A 21,885-nucleotide genomic window follows, 5' to 3' on the forward strand; every position below is an offset into this window, starting at 1 on the left:
GTCCTCTCGTATATTGTTATCATGCAATATAATATTTAGCCTTTTTATCTCTTTTTTGTTATTTCAAAAAAACCTCTGAAAACAAAATGAAGTCTTTGTTCTTTTCTGACATAACTAGACATAGTTCTGAAAGGAAGGGAAGGCCTCAAATCCATTAGCTTTTCAAGTAAGATAAATTTGGATGTAAATGACTCACTTCCTAAGGATTTAGAACGTTTCATTTTCTTCCAATTTGGTGGAGAGAAAAAGGTATAAAAGAAAAACTTTAAAGAAAGGTAAGAGCAGCACCTTGGTTTCTGTCAGCCTCAGAAGTGTACTAGCAAACTCTCTCCAGCTCATGTGACATAGACCTCTCCCTGGATTTCTGGCATGCAGCATATGATTTGCTACAGTATTTAATTTCTCCTGCCAACATATGTAATGTCTTTTTTAAATATAACCCTATTTAACTTTTATTTATTCTATATATTCTCAGTAAAATTAAGTACAACTCAAGGGAGAAGTTGGGGTGCTGTCTGCCTCTGGGAAGACGGAGAAGTGGGCTACTGCATCTAGCCTGGAGTACTCAAGTGAATGTGTGGTTTTAAGTTTCCCAGACATATCCACTCTAGTGTTCTCATTCCAGTTATTGGGGTCCCATGCTTTCCCCACTAGGGCCATGGCTTTAACATAAGAGGAGTCACAGTTGAGACTTGAAGTTTTGAAGCTTTCTCAGACTTAAGACTTTCTACTCAGTCTGTTAGCCAGCTGCTAGAATAAAAGGCCTTTTGGTTTTCACAATATGATGTGTGATTGACTTATTGAGCATATTGTTTTTATTTAAAACTTCTAGAGCAACTAATAATGTTATTTATTTATAATTTTATAATTTCATTATCTCAGTGAGTTTCATGTTGCTTTCTCTTGATTTTTCTGGTTCTTTCTCATGCACCTCCTTTTCTAATTGCCTAATTAATCTTTAATCGATTGATTGTAGTTGATGCCCAAGAAAGTTAGAGATAACCTGAGGACAAAATTAACTATGTCTTTTCCCAGAAAGGAATTGAATTTTCTTTGCCTGGTGCCTGAGGGGAACTCACCATTGGATATAATGGTAAAACAAGTTAATGGATTGAATTTTTTAAATATCTCAAAGTACATAGCTAGAGTGAAAACCCATTGCACCATTGTTCTGTGGCCATAGTGTCTGCAAAATAATTTTCCTCTCCTTTTACTTCCCCTGCACTGCTTAGTTTCAAATACTTTCCTAATGTCTTGTGGAGTTAGGGTACTTACTAGTCATGTCTAGGTCTGGTTTGATTTTTTCCTGGGATTGTAACCCTTACACCCCAGAATGATATAGGAGAGTTCTTTTTAAGACTCTCCACATTGGTCAGTACCTGAGTTTTTACTTCCTCTAGTATAGCACATGAACCAAACCTTGAGTTTTATATATTGTCTGATGCCCTAAAAGTCTTTGGTGCTCTGATATTGCTTTTTCATCAGTTAAAAACTTTCAAACAAAAATTAACCTGAGTGCTCACCACTGTATTTTTAAATTCTACAGTTTAGTTAACATGCTTTCAAAATATTTACCCATTGTTTTAAAAAATTAATGTGTTACTGTGGGTAGTCCTTTAGAAACAGGAAAAGTAGAGTAAATATTTTAAAATATCAAGATGAAACATGATATTGGGAGTCTAGTTTAGGTTAATAATCACTATAAAATTCATTTTCCACATGTATGTCTTCTATTTTCTCACATAAAGTGATATGTGTAAAATATATAAAAAGAAGATAGATTTTATTTAAAACTGGGATTTTTACCAGAATATATGTATGTGTATTAAAACCAAATAATGAAACGGGTTTGGAGATTTCCAAAAGAATTATTGAAATGATAAGTCATGGAATCATGACCTTAACCTCTAAGTCTACAGGAAGTAAACTAAGGACCAGACAAAATGAAAAGGAGAAAAAAGGCCAAGAAAGTGAAGGCCTTGTAGAAATTCACAACCACTCAATTAATAAATATTTGAATAAGAAAACAAGAACCATAAAAGATTGTGATTGGAAAGTGGGATTTGGGTGATAAAAGACTTTAGGGTAACACCTTAGGGTATTGCTATGAAGTTTGTAGTAAAAATGGACTATAGTTGAAGGTTATTAATAATGTTAAAGTCAAAGATACTTTGTTATTTTCTACATGGATTTTGAAATCAAGCAGGTTATGAGTAGAAATTTTTGCAAAAAAAGAAAGGGAGATGCCTTGGATGAACAATTGAGAGCCAAAAAGATACTTGTCCCCAGTTATATGAGCTTTGAAAGAATAACTTCTACTAACTTTACTCTTTCATCAAATAAAATCATCAGGGAATTTGTGTTTGAACAACATTGTTTTCAGCCTTGTCTCTTACATAATGTTAATAAACAAAAAGTCAAATTTGACTAGTAACCATACTTTAGGCCATTAGTAAAGAAGAGTATTTGCTGGTATAATTTAATAAGATAGAGGCAATGAAATGTAGGAATTAAGAGTGTTATGCTTTGTTTTTATTTTTATTTTTTTATGCTTTGTTTTTAGAAGCAAATTATTAATGTTTATACTTGTTATGTGTTGACATATGTCCCTCCAAAAAAGATACATTGTAGTCCTAACCCCACTACTTGAGATGTGACTTTATTGGAAAAGGATCATTGGAGATTTAATTATTTAAGATGAGGTCATATTGGAATAGAACGTAGAGTGGCCCCTAAACTGATGTTATTGTAGTTGTTGTTGTACATTTGTGTGTACAAGCCTATATCTATATCTCTTATGGCTGTCAAGTGCTGATGGGGATGTAAAGCAATGAAACTTTCACGTCCTGCTGATGGAAATGAAAAATAATATGGCCACTATGGAAAACCATTTTTTAAAATTTCTAACAAAGTTAAGCATATACATACCATATGACCTAGATATTTATAAGTGAAACAAAAAAATTATATATTTAAAAAAATAGATATAGAGAGAGGTTTTATTCATAATTACCAAAAACTGCAAATAATTGTCTCTTGACTAAGTAATGAATAAACAACTGTGGCACCTTTGTATTACTCAGTAATAAAATTTTAAAAATAGGACAAATTGCTGAAATGCTCACCAGTATAGATGAATCTCAAATGTATTTTTATTGAAAAAGCCAAACCCAAAATGCTACAGACTGCGTAAATGCATTTACATGACAGTCTGGAAAAGGCAAAATTGTCGCAAAGAAGAATAGATCTATAATTGGCAAGTGTTATGGGTGAAGAGGTTTGCCTTCAATAAAGTGGCATGAGGGTGTTTTGTTGTATTGTACTTTGTGTTTATGGTGAGGAGTGATGGAACTATTTGGAGTCTTGTATGTGGAGGTGATTACACAACTAAAAACGTTTTTGTCAATATTCACTCTAATAGGAGTTAGAATAAAAATTTCTGTTGAGAAATAATTTTGTTTAATAATTTTGGGGTGCCTGGGTGGCTCAGTTGGGTAAGTGTCCAACTTCGGCTCAGGTCATGATCTCATGGTCTGTGGGTTCGAGCCTTGCATCAGGTTCTGTGCTGACAGCCCAGAGCCTGGAGCCTTCTTCGGATTCTGTGTCTCCCTCTCTCTCTGCCCCTCCACTGCTCATACTCTCTCTCTCTCTCTCAAAAATAAATACACATAAACAATTAAAAAAATAATTTTAAAAATTTAAATTGCTACTATTAATATAAAATGAATAAATAATCAATAATTAGTTTCCTAAGGCTGCCATAAAGAATTACCACAGATTTGGTGGCTCAAAGCAACAGAAATTTACTCTCTGACAATTCTGGAGGACAGAAGTCCATAGAAGTCAAGGTGTTGCTTCCCGCTGGAGGCTCTGAGGGAAAATGCTTTCCTGAGTCTCTCTTAGCTTCTGGTGACTTTAAGCAATTTCTGGCATTTGTTGGCTTGTAGGTGTTATCACTACATTCTCTGCCTCCTTTTCATGTGTCCTCTCCCTTTGCATTCCTTTGTATCTTCTCCTTTTCTGTCTAAGGACACTTGCCATTGAATTGAAGACCCACCCTAATCCAGGTGGGTCTCAAGATTTTTTACCTTAATTAAATCTGCAAAAAACCTTATTCAAATGAGATTACATTATGAGGTTCTGCTTGGACATATCTTTTGGAGAACCACTATTCAATCAATCCAAAAGGCATCATTGCAATCTTTAATAAATGCAGATATACGGATATTGATAAAGGATACTAACTTGTAAATTCTCTTTCATTTAAGTTCTTTTTAAAAATATTTATTTCATTTATTTTAAGAGAGAGAGAGAGCACACATGAGTGGGAGAGGGGGAGAGAGAGAGGGAGACAGAATCCCAAGCAGGCTCCGCGCGGTCAGCACAGAGCCTGATATGTGGCTTGATTCCACAACCATGAGATCATGACTGAGCAGAAATCAAGAGCTCTGATGCTCAACTAGCTGAGGCACCTAGGTGCTCTTCCATTTATGTGCTTATTCTGAGAATATTTCTCCTCATATATTTCTTAAAAACATAGATCAAAATTGTTAATAGGTGATTTTAACAATAAGATTAAAATTATCTTTTTCTTACAAACTACTATAGATTTCCTTGATAGTATTTTTCATGACTAAGCTGAATAGTCTTATAAAGTACAAATATAAATCATATGAATAATTTATTTTAATGAGATACAAAGTGCATTTAAGTTAACATGAGAAAAAAAATCATGCACTGACTCAATCAGCCAGTGCATCAAATACTATCTTTAAAGCATTTAGAAATAACTTCAAAATGTGTAAATAAACAGTGCTGAATCAGAAACTTAGAATAATGTAGCTGGCATGAACTAGAATGTAACATCAAGAATTCATGTTAAATTATGCCCAGTAAAATAAGAAACCAAAAAGAAGAAACATGGAAGAGAAAAGAATATGAATGCATTTAATTTAAGATTTACTGCAAAATGCATTTTGATAGGAACCACTGTTTTGGTCACCTACCACCTCATTTTATAAGATTTGAACTTACTCTTTGTCAGGTCCTTTCTGTGAGGATTCTAGGAAGGAGAATCATCCAATTTTCTGGTATGATTTCCAAAAGAGGGAAATAGAAAAAGTGCTAAGGAAGAGGAATAATTAAGCTAAGACTTGACACTAGAGAAAATTTCACATAGAGACAGAGAACCAGGGCAGATCTGAGAGTGAGCAAAGAACTCATTCTAAGGAAGCTGAAATTGACTCCACTGTCCAGTTCCATGCCCATACCTACCAGATCACGTCAGGTTGTTGTTCACATCATCACCATATCTGATTGTGATCCAGAATCTCCTTCTTACACTGTTTGACACAGAACTTCCAAAATAATCTTCCTACTGAATAATGTAACTCACCCTCTTGTGAGAAGGAGGGAACTATCCTGTATTCCTCTGTACTGGGGTGCTTGTGTACAGGGTTTTAAGTGAATGGATGGACAAACCCATTCAAAATATATTAATAATAGAAAGTTTTTGTTCACATAAAACTTCTTTTTCAAAACATGGCATGACTATGGATGGGATGGGTGGGAGGTTTTTGTCAATAATAAAAAGATTTTTTTTAATGTATAACCTTTTATACTTGAAGTAGACTGTTTTTACTTTGCTATCTGAATACTCAATCATACTTAAAAGTTTCATAACTTAGATTTTGTTTTTCTTTCTTGGTTTAATTTGTTTAATGTTTATTTTTGAGAGGGGGGGGAAGGGCAGAAAGAGAGAAATACACAGAAACTGAAGCAGTTCCAGGCTCCAAGCTGTCAGCATAGAGCCTGACACAGGGCTCAAACTCATGGACCACGAGACCATGACCTGAGCTGAAGTCAGATGCTTAACCAACTGAGCCACCCAGGTGCCCCTTTCTTTTTTGGGTTTTAGATAGGGGATGGTTTGGGGGATAATAAGGGACCAAGTATGGACAAAATAAAGTGAGATGTGAGAAAGTAATAGAGAGGAAAAGGAAAGTTGATGCAGAAAAGAAAGGCACAATAGGGATGCATTGAGGGAGAAAGAGAAAACACTAGAAAAGCATACATTATTGTAAAATACAACTAGGATTGCCTTGGTGGTTCAGTTGGTTAAGCTTCAGACTTCAGCTCAGGTCAGGGACTCATGGTTTGTGGGTGGAGCCTGGCCTGGGGTTCTGTGCTGACAACTTATAGCCTGGAGATTCATTGTCTCTCTGTCTCTCAATGCCCCTCCCCCACTTGTACTGTCTCTCTCTTTCTCTAAAAAATAAATTAAAAAAATAAAACATTAAAATACAACTAGAATTGCAGTTAATAATGTTATAAAATCATAACAATACAATTTAAGTTTTATAGTTTTATTCCACTTTGAAAGCATAGGATGGAATATAATGTATATTATTTGTGACCATATCAAGCTAACATTCTGAGAACAAGAGTGACAGGTATAATGAGAAGAAAAAGTAAAAAGATTAAGAACCTGGTATCCTTATCTGATCTAGATTGGAACTTGATCGTAATTGATGGCAGCAAATTATATAAAGCTACACAGCTAAGAAATAAAATAATTTAAATAATTATCAACATATAGGGAGAAGGGGATTCTGAGAGATGGAACTTAAATGATAAAGTTGTTGGCTTCTGTGAAGGAGCGAGTTCATAGCTAACATTCACCTTCCATAAGGCAAGAAATTAGAGAATTGTGTAAGAATAATGCAGAGTGAGCAATGACTAAAAGATTGTATCTATTTGCAGTGGGAGAAGGAGGAAGTAGTAGCAAGGATGCAAGGATTGCTACTATTCCTTTCGTTGTCTGCTGTACTCTATGAATGCATAACATAACATTTTTTTGTTAAAGTACTATTAATATAAAAATTAGAACATCAAAATTATTTTTGAAAAATGATTTCTCTGTTAGGCAAGATATCAAAACATTCAAAGATATCTAAAATTGAGAACAGTGGGAAATATGTTTTTTTTTTATGTTTATGTTATTCATCAAGAGAAGTGCCAGCTCATCGAAGTTATCAATGTAATCAATGCATGGTCCAAATGTATCTCAATATATGTTATTATTTATTGGTTTCAATGGTATCTAAATACTTGTCTTAAGAAAGGAATGAGTGACAGAATGCTCTATCCAATTTTCACATATTTTGCCAGTTTCTTTACTATACGAATGTCATTATTAATCTCAAAAAGGAAAAAAAAGAAACTAAATTTTCCTCATTAAAAATTGTGGTATAGAGAAAACCAAAAACTTGAGATTAGGATCGTTGTTCTGCCACCTGTATTTTTGTGCCCTCACTCCTTTGCTTCTCTGCGGTATTTTCTCCGTTAGTGTATGCTATGAAATGTGAGAAGTTAGTGTATACTTCGAAATATGAGAAGTTGGTAAACACACATAAAACTCTGATCCACGCATTTGTAACTCTGGAATTCCATAACTTTAGAAAAAATTTCTCTAAAAACTATATTTTTTCTCCTATTTCACTTCCAAATATTATTTTAAAACTTGCAAGACAAGAATTGGTTCCGTACCATCCCCTCAAGTGGATTTTCAATACAACTCCTCGCAGTTGTTTCATGTCTCTGGGATACTAATATGATCCATTCTGTGACAATATTTAATTGCGCAATGTTTGTTTGTTTTTTCTTTTCTCTACTGTGCTTTTTTTTATTGTTGGAGGGGGGAATATGGTAACGGATACTGTTTTTTAAACATATATTTTTAAAATATGCACTATTTTGAATATATATAATGGTTATCATTAATTCACCGAGAAACAAAACCAGCTTATATTAAGGGAACTAAATTAGTGTGCTCAATTTTAATGGGTCTCTAAATATTTGCTTGTTATAGCATACTAGGCTTATGGGGAAAAGTGTTCCTACTGATGGCTTATTATTCAGGAGAATGTAAGGGAAAGCCTGTTTTTATTAGCACCTTTTCCCAAACACTAGCCTCAAGATACTAGAATAAAATAGCAATGTGTGAGTTTAAATGTTGAAAACTATGCTGGGTTGCTGGTAAAGAAATATGTTTAACAAAATATTTCCCCTTTGAATTAGTATTATTTTCCCCACAGGAAACCAGCTGGAGAGTAAAGCAATATTCTACTTTGTTACCAAATTACAGAATTCATTTGTATCCTATGCGCAAGAGGTAGACACACAGTATTCACAGCTCAAAATCATATTCAAGAAATGCCCATCAAGCACTCTAATGATGTCTTGTTTATCTTGGTGGTTTATTGTTTTCCTCCAACACATCTGAATTGTTTTACCATTCAGCTGATTTTGGCAGTTTCTAAGCATATCTCCAGTGTCAGAGAGTTGTACTTACCTTGCCTTCTGCAGAGCTTGCTGGCAAAGGCAGTGTCCTGGCCTCTGGCCAGTTGCTTCTTCCTGGGTATAGACCCTGCATTTTTTATTAGATCAGTGAGCACCGAGCACAGCAAACCTAACAGCAAATTCGGCTGCAAAGGTATCATTCAGGTAGATGCTACTCTAGCGTAAGGAAATACACATTTTTGACCTTACTTTTTTAAAGAAGTGTTTTGAAGGAAAATATATGTATGTAATTCAAAACACACGACTAGGCTAAAATGCAAGATTTCTATTTTCATATATATAATGAAAGATAAATAATGATTGAAAAATTATGAGGACATAACTGATTTATAATGAGACATATAATTATAGAAACATTGCTTGCAGTTTATGAGCTTAGTAAGCTTAAAATATAAGACATTTAATGAAAATAAATTCTGTATTTATCTCACAATATCTAATTTGCTTCTATTTTTCTGGCTGTTGGTTCTCTGATAAGCTGTGATGATCAAAATCCTTGGTAAATTTAAAAACCTTTTCTAGGTACTGGAAATTTTTGGATATAATGCAATAGAAGAAAACTTTATATTTTTATTCTAATGTTCTGTAAATAAATTGAGTCTAGAACCTTAACACAGAGGGATAAAATAGGAGAGTAATTGGTAATGTTTGAAATAATAACTAGGTCAGAAGATTTCAAAACAGAAGGCTTCATTATGTTCTCTCATAAAACATCCTTTCAAACTACTGTCAGAAATGAAATGGACTGTAAGCCTAATATACAACAATATTTCTCCCATTGTTACACAATATAAATATAAATTGGAAACATAACTATATGCTTTGATATGTTACAGTCTTAATGCCATGTTTCACCAACAAAGATTAGACAGTCAATTTAATGACAACTACATTTTCTTAATAAACTAACAGTTCAATCCTACCCCTCTTTTCCAGAGAATGCATAAAATGTTACAGATAGCTTTTATAATTCTTAGTCATTGAGATATATTTTATTACCGTAAGTGTCTAAAATGGATTTTCTCTCATTAAATGAAGATTGAGTAGAAATTTGGATTTATTATCAAATGGCTCATAATAATCTGAAGGTAGAATTTCATCCAACCCCTAAATCTAAAAAAAAAAAAATCTTGAGATGAATTAATAGTTATACCCATTTTGGTAATGAAGTAAATGAAAAGATAGAAATACATGGTAACATGTCACAGTTACAATTTTTCAAATGGAAACTAATTTTATTATACTGCATTCTGTTCAACTGTGGAATTTTTAACTATGGGATTCTTGATCAGCTACTATTCTATATGACTTCAGATAACATATTTGGCATCCCCCTCCCATCAAGATCAATTGCCTAAAATACTGAATTGTCCATATTACCAAAGAAATAGGCCCTCACTGTTAAAAAATACAGACTATTATAGATATTGTTTTGTTTTAAAGTAATAGAAGAAGAAAAAAGTCAATAGAGAGCATTAAGGGGTTTGTTTCATCTGTAACCTATCCATACTTGATTTTCAAAATAAATGAAAATGTTAATTTCAGCTTCTGGATCAAAATTCTGAACGTATTTCCTATGAAGAAGTTTGCCTGAATAAAATATTCACAGCCATAGAATATAATTCATGATTAAAAGGAAGCATTCTTGTTGATACAGTTCTTGGGACTAGATATGCATCTGATAAAAAATGAAGTTATTCGTTAAAAGGAATCCATGGGCACACTTTAACTGAAGAGGAAATTGTGTTTCTACATTTTATCAGTTATGAGAAATTAGATTTTTGAGAGCCATGTGTTTAGACAGTCTGCCTCTCTCTTTTCCTGTCTGTATGATATACAATTTATATTATGCCATCTGGAAGGGGTGCAGGCAACACCAAAACAAAATCCAGTTCATAAAACTACAAGCAATATATCTAGTTGGAAAAAAATTAATGCTATTTTAGGCTTGAGATTTTTCCTATCTCTGCTTTTTCTTAAAATCCATTGCTGTAATTCTTTGTATTTTTGGATGCCTGCTTTTTGAAAATCTTGTTTTTGATAATCATCTAATCTCTCAGATAATCTTTTTACAGAGTAACATATGTTTTGAAATCTATCCAAGAGAGATATTATTGCCTTCTGTGAAAAGAATTAAATTGTTCTTTCCTGAGGAATTCTTCTTCAAGAATGTCAAAAATGATTCCAAAAAATGAATCATTTCAAAGATAATAACCATAAAATAAGGATAAACTTTTCTGGAAATCTGAAAGTGAGAAAAACCTGTATATTTTTTGGAGATCATGTAAAATTTAAAAGATGGTTACATCAGAGGGTGTTTCTCACTTATATAAATTAATTTGAAGGCAGGCCACTGTCCCAGTGTGGCCTAGGAAGGTTAAAATTCAGGTAGAAACCTACATTATCTCTACCTTAAAGAACCAAAAGATAGGATCAGAGTAATCATACTACTAGGTGACAAGGGAATCCTGGAAGGGAGTGAGCCCTAAGTTTTATATATAAACTCTTCCCAAATCTCTGGCTAACCACTGAACCATGAAAGCATGGAGAAGACTTAAAGCAGCTTGTGGTGAAGGATAAAACAAAGAAACTGAGAGTTGAGGTCCTGACTTCCACAGGCAAGAAGAATTTGCAATTTGATCATATGGAAGATAATTTTTAATTTATAGGAATATAACAGAACGTGAAGCCTCAATGACAACTCTGACAATTTCCAGAACATAATCCAAAATTACTTAAATGTTAAGAATCAATACAGTGTGATTCGTTCTTCTGAAAGGAAAAGAAAATAAAGATAAATTTCAAGATGTTTCTAAAGTTAGATTCTCAAACAAGGACTTTGAAACAGTTCTTATAATCAATGAGGCAAAGGAAAATACTGGTTGAACCAAAGGAAAAAAATAGAAATCTCAGCAAAGACATAGGGAATACTAGATAGGAATAGAAAAAGCTAAATTAAAATATTAATTAAAAATGGGAACTATAGAAGTTAGATACAAATATTTGAAATTAGAAAAAAATAGACTAGATGGAAAGTTAGGCAGTCAGGAGGTAATGCATATCCTTCATCTTTACTTTTCATTGCATTTAAATATATGTCTGTTTCAAGCAAAAATTATGAAACTTTCTTGCAGATTTTATAATGTATAGTGATATAATATATATATAAGTTCTAACATAAAGGATATAAAAGAAGGTAAATGAACCAACATAATTTCAAGGTTTCTACACATTACATGAATGTGTATAATATCAGCTCTAATTAAAATGTAAAATGTTAAGGATACATAATAAACCTTTAGAGAAATCATTAAAAAATACAAAATTATATATATATAAATAAAGCCAATACATATATGTGTGTATTATTTTAATAGCTTATGTATAATGCCAATATATGAAAACTACTCAAATAATCAGAATAACTATTCAAAGAAATAAAAAGGAATAGAGCAAAACAAAAAAAATAAGAGGTACAAAAAGAAAACAAATAGTAAATGCATACCACAAAGTCCGACTGTATTAGCATTACATTACATATTAATGGACTAAACACTCCATATATGTGGCACAGATCATTTGAAAAGATTAAAAAATAAACATTCAAATTTATGCCATTCAAGAGACTTTTTATATGTAAACATAGATAAGTTTAGAGTAAAGATATGGAAAATATATATATACAATCCTAAGAGTAAATATAATAGTAGATATGATAAAATCAGAAAAAAAGATTCATTAGGACAAAAGGAATTACCAGATAGTTATTTCATGATGATAAAATATTTTTACTAATAAAAGAGAGGACAAAAGTCACAAAATTATATCAATATGTGCAAAAAAAGCATTTGACAAAATTCAACATCTATTCATAATAAAAATGTTCAGTAAATGGTAATAAAAAGAGGCATTCTTTGATACAAAGCATCTATAAAATCCTACAGCTAATACCATATTTTGTAATAGAATATTTAATGCTTTCCCTCTAAGATCAGAAAGAAGTCATAGATGCCTACTTCCACCACTCTTATTTAAGATTGCAATAGAGGATGTAACAATTGAAATAAAGCATTAAAAAGGAAATAAGAGGCAGAGGGATTGGAAATTAGAAATAAAGTTCTATTTGCTAATGGCACAATTGTTTTTTATAGAATCTTTTAAGAAATATACAGAAGAACAAATAGAATTAAGCAAATTTAGAATGTGGGAGCCTACTAGATTAATATATACAAATCTACCGGATTTTATATACTAGCCATCAATAATTGATGATTTTTAAATTCAATGTACAATATTATCTAAACACATTGAGGTGTTATTACACATTTTTGTGTAATAAAGTAGTAAAATATATGTAAGAACTCTAAACTGATGGTAATAAAACTGGAATGAGATAACTAAATAAGACTTAAGTAAATGAAGATAGATATCATGTTCATGGATTGGAAGATACAATATTGTTGAAGTTCTTAATATATATATTTTTCCTCACAGCAATGCCAATAAATCCTCTAAGCATTTTAAAAACTGGCAAGCTAATTTTAAAATTTATATGGAAATATAAATGACAGAATAGCTAGAGCAATTTTTTTTTAAAGAGCAAAGTTGGAGGATCAATACTACATGATTTACAAACCCACTGCAAAGCTCTAGTAATCAGGACAGTGTTGTATCATTGAAAGAATAGACATACTTGAATTAAACAAGAGTAGGGATTATAGAAATTGACAAACCTACATATATGATCACCTGATTTCTGATAAAGTTTTCAAGGACGTTATTGGGGGAGAAAAGACCTCCAATAGTGCTGGAACAATTAGACACATCTATGGAATAAAAAGAAATATCAATTTTCACCTCATGCTATGTACCAAAATTAACTTGAAATGGAACATAGTCCTATATGCAAAATTTAAGGCCATAGTAATACTAAACGAAACCGTATTGTGTGAACTGGGAGTAGGCAAGGATTTAGAAAAAATATAAAAATAAAAATCAATTGGATTTCATCAAAATTCTTTTTTATTGTTGTTTCTCAAAAGATACTATTAAAAAATAAAGGAAAGCTGTGGAGTATGTAAAGTAGGAGAAAATACTCATCCTACATGTGTCTGACAAAGGATTTATATGCAGACATATAAGAATTCCAAAACCCAATAATAGAAGACAGGTAACAACTGTACAATTTAAGTATTAAATCTTATTTAAAACAGTTCAAAATTATTGAACACATATATCACAAAAAAGCATATACATAGCAGAATAGCACATGAAAATGTCAACATCATTAAATATTAGAGAAATTATAACTAAAACAAAAAAGTAACTACTGCATGCCCACTAGAAGAACTAACAGTAAGGGTTGAAAATTTCATATGTTTGTGAGGATGTGGAAGAATTCAAACTCTCTTGGGCTGCTGATGGGAATGTAAAATGCTACAATCACTTTGGAAAACTGACAGTTTCTTTAAAAACAACAACATATATACCTATCAAATAACCCAGCTATTTTACTTTAGTTACTTACTTAAAAGAATTGATAATATATATCCACACAAAGGATTTACATGCAAATATTCATAGCAGTTTATGCAGAATAACCAAAAACTTAAAAAAAAACTCCAATGTCCATCAATGGATGCTTGGATAAATAAAATGTGATTTAATCTTTACAATTGAATACTACTCAACAATATTTTATGCTGGTATACAACATAATATGTATAAATCTGTAAGTCATTAGTCTGAGAGGAGTCTGTTTCAAAAGAGTTCATACCATTTGATTCCATTTATAAATATTTAGAAAATGCAAACTTATCTTTAGTAACCAAAAACATCTGTGATTGCTTGGGGCAGTGTGCAGCATGAGGGATGGACTCTAATGGGGCTTAAGGAATCCTTCTGAGGTGGTGCAAATGTGTATCTTGATTTAGACAGTGGTTTTACAGTGTATCCCTCTATCACAATTAGTTATACACCTTAAATGGGTACAATTTCTTATATGGAAATATACCTGAATAAGGCTGATAAAATTGTGAAACTTCTAAGTCAATTTTGTTGATAAACAAAACACAAAACAATTCCATCAAAAGAACTGTAATGTATGCCATATTTTAACATCCCTTTTTAGAAAGAGTCCACTTACAACTATTTTAACAGTCATCTTACAGAAAAATCATTTTTCTTGTATATATATTTCAATTATACTTTAGTTTCTAATGTCAAAAATCAGTAACATTTTTGGTTTTTTGCTGCTTTCATGGCATGTTAACTTTATGAAGTAAAAAATCAACTAAGAAAATATAAGACCAGGGGCACCTGGTGGCTCAGTTGGTTGAGCATCCAACTCCTGATTTTAGCTCAGGTCATGATCTCATGGTCATGAGGTAGAGCCCCGCATGGGGCTTCATGCTAGGTATGGAGCCTGCTTAAGATTTTCTCTCTCCCTCTCCCTCTCTCTCTAAACAAACAAACAAACAAATGAAATATAAGACTAATTCCCTAGAGAAGTCAGAAGTTAAGGGTAAAACTGTTACACCAAAAATGAATTAATTTGTCATATTTCTCTCTCACTGCACTAAAAGGTGTTTTACATTGTACTAACTGATGTAGTTTTATGTTTGATGATTTTCAGGTACTTTTTTCATGTACTTATATTTTATCTTACTCTCAATACATATTAGAATCTGAGAAAAGGAACATCATCCTTCAAGGGCAGCATAGAAATAGTAATGTTGTCAATCATAGAAACGAAGTGAATGACGCAAATGCAGCTCTATTCTTCTGTCTCCTTCTCCAAGAAACCATTAGTTCACCTTAAAAATGAAAGACATGTTAGTGCCTTCTCCTTATTTCAAACTGTGAGTTTTCATTTTATATTAGAAGTTAGCAGCATGTTTCCTTTTCTTTGATATAGTAAGTATTTTAACTTAGTAGCAAAAGGTTTTATAAAATCGAATTTAAAAAAGAAAAAATATGCACACATCTATGCTATTGGGTTAGTTGAAAGAGTAATGCACCCATAATCTTCTGATCTCAGTTGAAATCCAAGGTCTGTTACTGCACTTCTGTGAAATGAAAATAATTCCCATTTCACAGTGTTGCTGTCATGAATATAGAACCTAAAGAATTTTATAGCCTGCATGTCAAAGTGCAAAGACCTTGATTTTTGTTCCAGATGTAACTAAAGTTTGTTTCCTCTATGTACTATTATACAATTTAAGGCAAAGTGCTCTTTCTCTCTATTGGTTTTCTTCATTAATAAAATGGGACTAATAATATGTACCTGACAATATCAAGGTGAGAGTTAGTGATGGTGTAATTTGATACATAAGCATAATGGTGGGAACATAATAGACATTAATTTTATAGCTATTATAAATGGTGAGTTAAAATAGTGACAATCGAGAGAACCTCATTAGCTTTTTCTGAAAAACTAAATGACTATGGAAACACACAGAAAAGACCAAATAAAAAAAGAAAAAAGCGCCATGTTTTCAAGTGTTGCAGATATTGCTCCAAAGAGAATTGTCCCTGCTACTACTTCTACCACTGTCCATGAATATTGTCTGTAACTGCCAATCATTTTTCCTCTTTCTCCCATGAATTAGCACTTCTATGGACAAATCTGTTTGTAGTTTTCACTACATCTTCAACCCCACTGTCAGTGTACCAAAGATCAGTGAACAGAGGTATGTAGCCATAGTTCATGGAACATTTGCAGAAAGACAGGTTGAATGGATTGCACTTAAAGTATTCATTCTAATTTTTTGCTGGGTAATTTCTTAGATCTAAAGCTTTGGGAAGGAGTGTGGATCTATTGTGTGGCAGTTGGTGAGTTGATAAGCAAAACCTGTTATAATTTCTGCAATGTAAGATTAAGTCCATATAGTTCAACTTTGCAGTATTTCTATAGAATTTTCTCCTGACCCCACTGTTTATAAGGTGGGGGCACCTGGGTGGCTCAGTCAGTTAAGTGTCTGATTTCAGCTCAGGTCATCATCTCACCGTTTGTGGGTTCGAGCCCCGCATCAGGCTCTGTGCTGAAATGCTAGCTCTGAGCCTGGAGCCTGTCTTTGGATTCTGTGTCTCCCTCTCTCTCTGACCCTCCCCTGCTCACGCTGTCTCTCTTTCTCTCTCTCAAAAATAAGTAATAACATTAAAAAATAAAGAAAATAAAGTAACCTTGAAAGGCCTAAGGAAATGTGTATTTTTCTTTCCTTTAATAGGTATGTATAATGTTTTATTATTGAGCTAAATGCTACCTACACAGGTGGGCTCAGTTTGTTAAAATTCATTGAACTTTACATTTATGACATACACAGAATTCTGGATATATGGACCTCAATTTATAAAGCTAAATATATTAATAATGAGTAGGATAGGTAGTAAAATAGTATTTGCATTTCATAATGTAGAAATTATATGAACTTCTCTAAGAAAGAGGGAAATAAATTGTGAAAATTAAGAATTATTACACTTCCCAAATATTTCACACTTTGTATCATGTAGTAAAGTGATTATTAGAAAAGTTTGGAAGATGGTCTATAATATACTCCAACTTGAGAATTCCTGATTCAGAGGAGCAATTTAAAAAACCCTGATAAGGGGTACCATAAATGTACCTGTTGAACTTCACTTAACACAGCCTTTACAAAATGTATGTGCTCTACAGAACACTAATTCTTCTCATATTAATACATGATGTAGAAGAGCAAAAAATTCTGTGGTCAAGTAAGTTTGAATATTAATCACCTAAAAATCAACAGTTTACTACAGTATTTATGAAATTTGAAACTTACCCTTTTCCAGAATATTTTATTTCGGTATAGGAATGAACACAATATTAAATCATTTAGAGACATAGTATTTTCTATGACCATCATCTAAAATGAACTGGAAAAAATCATGATACAAAGTGAAGGTTCAACTACTAAGTAAGCTATGCCATAGGGACAAATCATTTTCTGCACTTCTAGAGTTTCATTGCAGACATTTGTAGCTGAATCTTTCAGGATGAGGGTTTCTTGGGAGACATTATTTTTATAGCATACGACCCTTTGCATGAAACAGCTCTAAAAATGGAATTTCCAGCATCTCTAGCATTCACCTATTCTCAAAGGAGAATCATATATCAGTAGTTTCTGCTTTCTACAAATCTGTACAACAGCAGTAAGGTCAGAATAGGACATAGCAAAAATAAAAAGGTGCTTGATGAACTCAGCCATTGTACGAAGAACTATGATGAAATAATCTAAATTTAAGACTGGTATCTAAAAAGCTACCGAGATTTGCCTAAAATTAGCATACCAAAGGAGACACCTGACAATGCCCAGTTTATGGGAACTACCATAGCAGATATTAATAAGTAATTGAGACAAGGAAAATGACTGCTTATGACTAGAATGAGATCAGAGACACTTAAGATAGTCATTCTACATTAGAAGTGTACCTTTACATGTTGATATGTCACTAAGTATTGTAATACTAGTTTCAATATTACAACATTACTTTGGTTTTGGTAATGTTACCTTTGGGGAGACTAGGAAAAATAGAAGCATACTCAAAGTAAGAAGGAAGCTACAACTCTTTTAAAGTATCTTGTTTTATCATTTTGAGTTTGGAACTTTGAATATTTTACGTAAATTATAAAATAAAATTTTAAAAAATACTCCCAAGTCCCACATCAATTTTGTTACTACATAACCACTCAAACAAGAATTATTTAACATGACTTAAAAACACATCATTTTAACTTACACTGTTACTAGGATATCTTTAGGGATTAAAAATAACACCAAAGAAATTTGAAATGAATTAGTCATTGTCAATAAAAATATTGGTGTTAAGTAAACATAAATTATAGAAAACAATATAAGCAATATACAAAGGAAAAATGTAATCAATATTTTCAGAATAAAGGAAAAAGCGAGTAGAAAATAGTTGAGTAAAATCCCAGTAATTTTTCTTTTGATTTAAAAATGTCAGCATACTTATTATTATTAATCGTCCTTTAAGAAATGCATCTTTCTAAATTCTGTTTATTGAGAAAGCATAAAAGCAATGACAGCATAGAAGCAATCACGTTCCACAGCTATTTTAGTGAGCAATCACACCATTACTCACTAAAGAAACAAGACTATTTTAAAAAAATTACTGTTTCCAGATCTGGGAGAAAGAATATATATATAAGATGAACATGAAGTATCTTGTCTAAAAAGCAAGGAATCTCTCCAGGACTATGAGATCATTTTAAAAGGACTCAGGAGCCAAGTTGAAATGTCTCTCATTGTTCAAAAAGATAAAACAATTTGGGCATCAAAAAGAATAATGTTGTAATGAAGGGAATATAAAATACATAGGAATCAATAAATTTTAAAAAGTGTTCATGGATCATGTTTAGATAGTTTTGCCTGCAATATTCTCAATGACTACTGTTAGGTTAATTATTTAAAAATTTTTAATTTTATTTTAGAGAGGAAGTGTGTGAGCAGAGGAGAAAGGCAGATGGAGGGAGAGAATCTTAAGCAGGCTCCATGCTCAATGGGGAGCCCCTAGGCAGGACGGATTCCATGAACCTGAGATCATGACCTGATCTGAAATTAAGAAACAGACAATCAATCAACTGACTGAGCTGTCCAGGGCTTCAGAGTTAGGTTTGTTATTAATACTACCCCATTTCACTCACAAAATGTTTCAGTTTAGAGGCTAAATTGTATGGTTACTCTACTTTTGAACAGTGCTGGAATAATAACTAATTATTTAGCAAATTAGCTAATAAAAGAAAATATACTACTTTATAATATAAACTGTTTTAGACTAGCCAAATATTTGCTAAAGTTTATTTCCTTTAGAGAAGTCCACCTAATAAAGGAAAAAAAAGAACTATACAATCATCATTATAAGTCCAAAGTAAATAATGGATCTAGGTAATAGTTCTTACTGGATGCTATTAAAAATCACATGAAATATTGCTAGTGAACTTAATAATGGATGGATTGGCTAACAACTGAAAACACAGATCTTAGATACACCAGTCTCTATATGGCCATGAAGTAATAATAAAGAAAGATGAATAATCACCTACAAATTATTCTTGCCAAAAACTGAACCTGAATCTACAAACTTTTAGATTTAATCCCAGGAAATATAAAGGAAAGAAAAAACATGTTGATAGTATCAAAAGAGAGCAATGAGTCAAATATGGATTGTGCAAACATGCTACAGAATGGTTTACCCAAGTCCTTAAATAAATAAATGGCTTGGAAAAAATTATACTTACATGTATGTGGGAACTCTTTAATTGTTATGAAGCAAAAACATATTTAAGAGACACTTAGGGGGCACCTGGGTGGCACAGTCGGTTAAGCGTCTGGCTTCCGCTCAAATCATGATCTCACGGTTTGTGAGTTCGAGCCCCATGTTAGGCTCTGTGCTGACAGCTAGCTCAGAACCTGGAGCCTGCTTCAGACTCGGTATCTCCCTCTCTCTTTGATCCTCCCCTGCTTGCACTGTCTCTCAAAAATAAATAAAAAAACATTAAAAAATAAAAAAAGAGACACTTAGGATATACCCAAATATTTGAAACCTAAGTTAAAAGTTTTAACATAATTTGTGGGTCAAAAAGACATCAAAAGGGAATGTGAGAGGTGACATCAATAAATATTCTCCAGATATTTTGAAAATAGCCAAGATATGATGAAAAATTTATGGCAATAAATTCAACAACTTAAATGTAATTGACAGACTGCCTGAAAACCACAAATTATCAAAGTTCAATTAAGAAGAAATAGATAACTTGCATAGCCTATAAATTATCTATTTATTCTTGATTGAACTTTGATAACTATTAAGGAAACTTTCTGTACTTGAAAACCTTCCTGGAAAGACAACTTCAGTCTTACATGACTTTGTTGGTGAATTCTCTTAAACATTTACAGACGAAATTGTACTAATTCTATGCAAAATCTTCCAGAAAAGAGAAGAGACAAAGTTCATTCTGATACCCAAACCCAACAAAGACCAGTTTCTTTCTGGAATAAAATCCTTAATTTGAGGGATAAGAGCAAAAACAATGTTGCTGGTATGGCATTAAAGAAAAGACATGTAAAGGGGGGAAGAAAACAGAATAAAACCATAGCCCGGGAAATGGGCAGCAGTATATATTGAGGCCAGAATTCCAGACTGGGGAGGAGCAGGGGCTCTAAGGAGACACACCTCTGAATGTTTGATCCCACATATCTAATTGAAGTTCTCTTTAAAATTAGCTAATTTGTAGGCTAATAAGGGTAGAGTTGCTTCTCAATTACAGTACCTTCTAATTGAAAGATAAAGAAGCCTATCCTTATAATTTGGCTGGCAGGGGCACCTGGGTGGGTCAGTTGGTTAACAGCCAACTTTGGCTTAGGTTATGGTCTTGAGGTTCATGGATTCCAGCCCCGCGCCAGGCTCCATGATGACAGCTCAGAGCTTGGAGCTTGCTTCAGAGTCAGTGTCTCCTGTCTCTGTCCTTCCCCTACTCATGCTCTGTCTCTCAGAAATAAATAAACATTAAAAATTTTTGATAAAAAGAATTTTGCTGGCAGAAGGCACTTTCCACATTTGTGCATATCTATTTAACTCTGGTTCATACTCAAATGGTTAAATTAATGTTGGGGTAATTTGCATGTTTTCTAAAAACAAAATATTTCTTTTTCTAGTTACATTTACTTTTAATGTCGTTTTAAAGGACAAAATCAAGAGGCTACTTTGTACAAGGCAAAGCGCTTAAATATTCTATACTTCATTCGTCTGTAGGGAGTTCATCTGACATGGGTGTAAATCAATCAAGGTTACAGATCACTTGGCTTATTACAGTAGTTTGGGAACCACTTTAGATTATAGGAAATACCTCAAAATAGAAAGAAAAATTATTAGAGGTAGCTTTGAAACTCTTATCTCTTCACTTTATTCTGAATCTGAAATGACCTTCTATCTCCTTTACATCCATTTCAATCTTTTCCTCTAGGCTAGTCAAATTTCAGTTTCGCTGTGAAAAATCATCTACAAAATTTTACTGACTTAATTGTTCATTTGGCACACATATAGCTATCCATCTATGTATTTATTCTTCTATTTTTCTCTCACAATTTAAAAATGTGTATGGTAGATTATAGTTTACAATATTCTTCCATTTAATTTTCTGTCTCTTCTCAACTTCTCCTTTCTCCTTTCCTATTTTTTATGGTTTTGGTTCACTTTTAAAAGTATTATGTCTTGTATTAAGTTTTATGGCTATAGTTTCTAGTATATCCTCTCATTGTTAGGAAACAAATGTTTCCCATAATCAAATAAGGTAATATAATAGCCTTATTCTAACACTAATATCTAAAGTAAAGACAAAATAGCGACTCTGACCGGTGTGAGGTGGTATCTCAGTGTGGTTTTGATTTGAATTTCCCTGATGATGAGTGACACTGAGCATCGTTTCATGTGCCTGTTGGCCATCTGGATGTCCTCTTTGGAGAAGTGTCTATTCAGCTCTTC

Source organism: Suricata suricatta, chromosome 2, assembly GCF_006229205.1.
Source record: "Suricata suricatta isolate VVHF042 chromosome 2, meerkat_22Aug2017_6uvM2_HiC, whole genome shotgun sequence".
Lineage (NCBI taxonomy): Eukaryota > Metazoa > Chordata > Mammalia > Carnivora > Herpestidae > Suricata > Suricata suricatta.